Source organism: Sinocyclocheilus anshuiensis, unplaced genomic scaffold (assembly GCF_001515605.1).
Source record: "Sinocyclocheilus anshuiensis isolate Anshui unplaced genomic scaffold, SAMN03320099.WGS_v1.1 scaffold689, whole genome shotgun sequence".
In the NCBI taxonomy this organism is placed as follows: Eukaryota; Metazoa; Chordata; class Actinopteri; order Cypriniformes; family Cyprinidae; genus Sinocyclocheilus; species Sinocyclocheilus anshuiensis.
This window is the reverse complement of record NW_015536490.1, coordinates 291188-291485: the sequence shown is the minus strand read 5'-3', so window position 1 is coordinate 291485 and position 298 is coordinate 291188. Positions and strand designations below refer to the sequence as shown.

At 37.9% G+C, this 298-nt stretch overlaps 1 protein-coding gene across 1 annotated transcript in view; it reads right to left on the bottom strand.

The window, feature by feature from the left end:
• The window catches only part of LOC107685168 (BRISC and BRCA1-A complex member 1), an 8171-nt gene that overhangs the window by 6400 nt on the left and 1473 nt on the right, over nucleotides 1-298 (bottom strand). The window lies entirely within an intron of this gene.

Here is a 298-nt window from a genome sequence, read left to right as displayed (position 1 = left end):
AAATCTAGATTAAAGACACATCTCTTTGGCCAAGCATTCAAATAATGCATCTCATAATCTTTTACTGCAGTTATATCTAATCAAACGCACATTATTATTCTTTAGTTTGGGTTAAACAAATCAATTTTGCTTGGTTGGAACAGCAGCTACGCTAATTATGTCTCTATTTGTTTCTCTGTTTTTTGCCACGGGATGTAACTAGGATTTACACAAGCTTCAGCCTGAATCCAGAACACCTGAGAAGAGATGATGCCAACCCCTCAGAGGACCTCAGATGATGCCAACCCTGAAACAACAT